Source organism: Poecilia formosa, unplaced genomic scaffold (assembly GCF_000485575.1).
Source record: "Poecilia formosa unplaced genomic scaffold, Poecilia_formosa-5.1.2 Scaffold7, whole genome shotgun sequence".
NCBI lineage: Eukaryota > Metazoa > Chordata > Actinopteri > Cyprinodontiformes > Poeciliidae > Poecilia > Poecilia formosa.
The window spans coordinates 2,541,764-2,546,913 of record NW_006799946.1 but is presented as its reverse complement, the minus strand read 5'-3'; the positions used below and the strand labels follow the sequence as shown (position 1 = coordinate 2,546,913).

General features: G+C 36.4%; 1 long non-coding RNA gene across 1 annotated transcript; it reads right to left on the bottom strand.

Moving 5' to 3' along the window:
- Positions 1-206: 206 nt before the first annotated feature.
- LOC107838570 (uncharacterized) lies at positions 207-1,436 on the bottom strand. Its single transcript, XR_001664660.1, has 3 exons — positions 1,295-1,436; positions 412-476; positions 207-312 (listed from the first exon to the last, which is right to left on the bottom strand). It is a non-coding gene; the product is annotated as an uncharacterized LOC107838570 (long non-coding RNA).
- Between the last annotated feature and the right edge of the window lie 3,714 nt (positions 1,437-5,150).

The following is a 5,150-nucleotide window of genomic DNA, read 5'->3' as shown; positions in this document are numbered from 1 at the left end:
GGCATCAGTGTTTAGTACTTTGGCTGTAACTCTTGATACTTCAAGCTGACTTGTACTGATCACATCTTCAGATAATGATTCTGCAGCTTCATAAATGGACTCTCTGTGTTCTTCTACAAAACATTCTTGGTTGTCCCTTTCATTTTTGGAACTATATTTGCTGGTGGAGACCTCATAATTCTCCATTTGTTTGTGACAGATTTTTAAAAGCTCTGATTCGTCATTCCATGAGAGGTCTGAGTCATCTGCAGAATCAGGAACATATTCCTCTTCTGATGATGTCTCCTCATTGGAACTTTGTTCTGTACAGACCTGTTAATGATTAAAAACACACACACACACACACACATATATAAATATATTGTATACATTGAAAGCATTTCAGCAAGAATATTTATACTAAAAGCTTACCACCTGAAGTTCAGTGATGTTCATTTGTTTAACATAACACTTTTTGTGCCAGGACTGGTTGCAAACTAGACAAAGAAAAATGAGAATTGACAGCAAGAGGTAACATAAGTATTTTAAAAGTCAGTGCTGCAGCATGACTCAATTTAAACATAGAGTACAGCTACATATGGAACAATTTTTTGAAGTGTTCCTGTGGGATCATATTCAAAAGATGAACCCAATTACCATTCTCAAAAAATTACCTTTGCATCTCACACCACTCCATTTCAGAGGCGCAAAAAGGTCCTTCACAAGAAACCAATTTTTCTAAACTTGACATTTCGTCAAGGATGAGATCATGATCACAGTCCTGTTAACCAAAAAAAGTGTAATCGTAAGATAAGAATTTGATCCTGACACTTATGTAGTGTAGAGTATCAAAACTAATGAACTGTTATGATTCATTGGTTTTGAATTGTAATAACCATGAGTTTGAACAGTACTTAATATTCTCATGACTATTTTAAAAAATAAAAATGTCAAAGATAAAACTTACCTCAGGTGAGTTGCCTGAAAATAATTTGCATGCATCCAAATCACCAGCCTGACAAGGCATCTCCACGGAGAGCTAAAATGAAGAGTTGAACAATGAATGAGTGTTTCTAAAAAAAAAAATAAACAATGTCCACCTAACGTAAGAACCTATCCAGTTGAGTATAACACAAAACCTTTGTGTATGAGCTTCTAAATGCAACTTTCATTTCTTTCTAACCTGTAATTTCAAAAGTCAGTTCTCGAAATTTCTGCTTTTTGCATGTTAAGGTTACATTGGAACTGTTACCGACTACTGCATTCTCATGACTTTGCTTTGAAAAATAAAAAGGTAATTCAAGATTAAAATTACCTCTGGTGAGATGTTTGAACGGGATCTGCATGCATCCACGTCACCAGCCTGACACAGTTCATCTTTTGAAATCTGAAATGTAAAGAACACTCACTGAATCCGAGTTTGTTCCCAATGTAGAAAACAGTCTTCCTTATTCCTGCACCTTTACACAGGACAGTGTTGTGTTCAAGACCACCTAACCCGAGACCAAGACTATACTAAGACCAGAGTGTATCGAGACCGAGACAAGACCAAGACTTTTAGGGTCCGAGACCAAGTCAAGACCAAGACCGAGGAAAGTCGAGACCGAGTCAAGACCAAGACCANCAAAAAACAATAATTTAATAAACTCTGGAATCCTGTGCATAATATAGTCACAACTCACCTTTAAATGAATTAATGTATTTTACATCAAACCCTTCTTTATCTTCACCCAAGGAGCAATAATAACTGGCATCATGTTTGGGATTTCTTTTTGCTCTCTGAGACCTTGTTGTTGACATCTCCTGCAAAGATCAGAGTGATGTGTTGAATAACAACATGATACTGTATACACCATGGGTGTCGAACTCCAGGCCTTGTGGGCCATTGTAGTGCAACTTTTAGATGTTCATCTGGTCCAAAACAGCTGAATTATATGACTGAATTAGCTTCTCAGTGCAGTCAAGTTGATGACCTGCTGATGACCAACAAATTTGAGCCAGCCATGTGGCATCAGAGACACATAAAAGTTGCTGCACACTAGCCCTCGAGACCTGGAGTTTGACATCATTGCTGTACACAATATGAGTTATTGTATGTGAAAATGCTGTACTGAAGTACACAGTATTGGATAATTGACAGGTTATCAAAACCTTCAAATATTAAAACATTATCTTAATACTAATGATTATTATCTAGGATAATTTGTGCCTGTGAAATAATATCACTCACTGATATGCAGAAAATGACCAAATACAATTTTGTCTAAGGGAAGGAGTAAACCACCTTCCCTTAAACTTTGGTACACTGACTAATTTGGGTGGTAATTACTAGCTAAACTGCCACAAATTGGATGCTTTGGTGTATTCAAGCATCAAGTAACCTTCAACATTCTCCAAAATTACAAAACTACATGTACTTAAATGTCTTAAGAGATACTGTATAAGTCTTACCTCTTTCTCCAGCAAAACAGATGAAATGAGTTCAATTAACACTAATGACTTGCACCTGGTCTTGACGGACTGTACCACCTTAATAGAGCAGGAGGGGTACAACAAAATGAGAATGCCATTTTGTTTCTGAAGCACACAAGGTCTGATTTTTTTCAGGAACAAGAAACATTTATTTGAATAATATTTTATAACTTTCATTCAACATTTCAAAGTTAAATAGTTTACCATAGGTTTTTCTTTAAGAGGCAACAGTCAGATGGTATCTTCCACCAGCAATGTTGTCACTTCTTTTAATCATTTCTGTTCAACCAATTAATCATGTTTATTAGTATAGCACATTTCAGCTGCAGGACAGTTCAAACCACTTTATATCATAAAAATAAAAACTGTTGTCTAATGGCAGACACAACACCTGCAGAAAAAGGTTGGTTGATGTACCTGCCAATAGACAATTTAGACTACCTAGACAATCTGCATGTATGCAGAGTAGAGACATTGAGATAATGATAAAATATCAATCTTTAAAGTTTTGTCCTAACAGTAACATAAGTAATCATGATATTTTTGGCACTTTAAATATTTTTTAAATAAATGATTTTTATTTTTATATTTGTAATTCTGTATTACTCCATGACTGGTTATCCCTTCTTTTAAATTCAAAAATACTTTATTGATCCTAAAAGGAAAATTAAATAAAAAAAAAGCTTGGGTCAACTACCACAGGCCTTGGAGCATGAGTGTTCTTCACAATATATTGGCAGTTCCCAAAGTGTGCTTCTCTGTATCAAGAGGTCTGATGTATCTCCTGGTATTTGTTTGAGCCAGTCTTCCAGTTTAGGGGTCATTACCCCGAGGGTTTCAGTGACCACAAGCACTACTGCTGCTTTCACCTTTAATAATAATAATAATAATAATAATAATAACTGCTTTGCTCTCCTGCTCAATGATCACCATGTTCAGTTGGTTTGCTTTTCCCATTTTGTCTTCCTGTATATGGGAGGCCCACAGGATCTTAGCTTGTTCGTTTTCTACCACCTGGTGTGGCATTTCCCATTTTAACGAGGTGAGTTCAAGGTTATATTCCCTTCAGATGTTTCTTCACACTATTCTGGGTATTTGGTTGTGGCGATCCATGTATTCTTATCATGCAATGTGCTACAACCTTGAGCGGTACAATTTCCCATGTATCATCAGCAGCTTTTGTATTCTTATATCAGTGGACTGAATTATTCTGTCTTATTATCCCAGCAGGGTATATGATAACTATCAATGCATACCTGTTGATTGTCACATTGTCACATTTTGTCACAACTGCAAATATATTTTCACAGAATTTTATGGGAAAGATAAACACGAAGTAGTTTAGTTGTGAAGTAGAAACAAAACTATACATCATTCAAAACAGTTTTTACAAATAAAAGCTAAAAAGTGCGGTGTGCAAAAGTGTTCAGCCCCCTTTCCCTGAATGCAGCCAATTGCCTTCAGAAGTTGCCTGATAACTGGCAATGGTAAAAAAAAAAAAAAATCAACTCCTCTATGACTGCCTCAAAAGTTGGCTAAGAGAATATTGGAGAACAAACAGCATCATGAAGTCCACGGAAGACACCAGACAGGTCAGGGATAAAGTTGTGGAGAAGCTTAAAGCAGGCTTAGGCTATCTCACAGAGTACTGCTCCATGAATCATCTGGAAATGGAAAGAACAAATCACACCGCTGTGAACCTACCAAGAAAAGGCCATCCACCTAAACTTACAGGCTGAACAAGAAGAGCACTGATCAGAGATACAGTCAAGAGGTTCATGGTGGCTCTGGAGGAAATGAAGAGATATCCACACCTCAGGTGGGGGAATCTGTTCACAGTATAACTATTAGTCATGCACTGCAAAAATGTGGTTTTATGGAAGAGTGGCAATAGAAAAGCCATTGTATAAAGAAAACTATAAGAAGTCCCATTTGCAGTTTGCCAGAAGTCATATTGGGATACAGCAAAAATGATAAGACAAGACCAAAATTGAACCTTTTGGCAAAAATGCAAAGCACTATTTGTGGTGGAGAACAAACACTGCACATCACTCTGAACACACCTTCCCCACTGACAAACATGGTGGTGGCAGCATCATCCTCTGAGGGTGCTTCTTTTCTTCAGGGACAGGGAAGATTGTTAGAGTTGATTGTAAGATGGATTGAGCCAAATACAGGGCAACCTTGGAAGAAAACCTGAAAACTCTTGAACCTGGAGTCTGCAAAAGACTTGAGGCTGGGGCAGAGGTTCACCTTCCAGCAGGACAATTACCCTAAACATAAAGCCAGATCTACAATGGAATGGTTCAAATAAAAAAAACATATTTATGTGTTAGAATAGCAAAGTCAAAGTCTAGACAAACTCAGTGGAGAATCTTTGGCAAGATCTGAAAACTGCTGTCAAGTCAATTTTATTTGTATAGCACATTTCAGCTGCAAGGCAGTTCAAAGTGCTTTACATCAAAGAAATAAAAAGTCATAAAAATAACATACATTTACCTTAAAAAAGAAAAACAGAAATTAAATTCAAAGTAAAATCAAAATTAAAATCATATACATTAATTATATTGATACATGTACCAATGATTAAGATTTAGAAACAACTGTAAATTGTTGTTGTTGTTTTTTTTTCTTTGGGGGGGGGTGTTGCCTTGATTTAAAGGAATTCAGCTGTGTTGCAGTTTTCTGTAAGTTTATTC